Source organism: Tarenaya hassleriana, unplaced genomic scaffold, assembly GCF_000463585.1.
Source record: "Tarenaya hassleriana unplaced genomic scaffold, ASM46358v1 Cleome43, whole genome shotgun sequence".
NCBI classification, from domain to species: domain Eukaryota; kingdom Viridiplantae; phylum Streptophyta; class Magnoliopsida; order Brassicales; family Cleomaceae; genus Tarenaya; species Tarenaya hassleriana.
The window spans coordinates 711,984-712,260 of NW_010967059.1; positions in this window are offsets into that span (position 1 = coordinate 711,984).

The window sequence follows — 277 nt, forward strand, 5'->3', positions numbered from 1 at the left end:
TCCGCCATATACCAAGAACAAATCCTTAGTCCTTCTCAAGTACTTAAGGATGTTCTTGACCGCAATCCAGTGAGCCTCACCTGGTGTAGACTGATATCTACTAGTCATACTCAATGCATATGATACATCCGGACGAGTACATAACATGCATTCCGGAACGTTCGTTCCGCTGAGGAACGGACGAACCGTTCCGAAAATGCCAGACCGTCCGTTCCAGGTCTGGAACGGACGGTCCAGGCGTCAAGAACGTCCGTTCTACGTTATAAAACGGACCGTC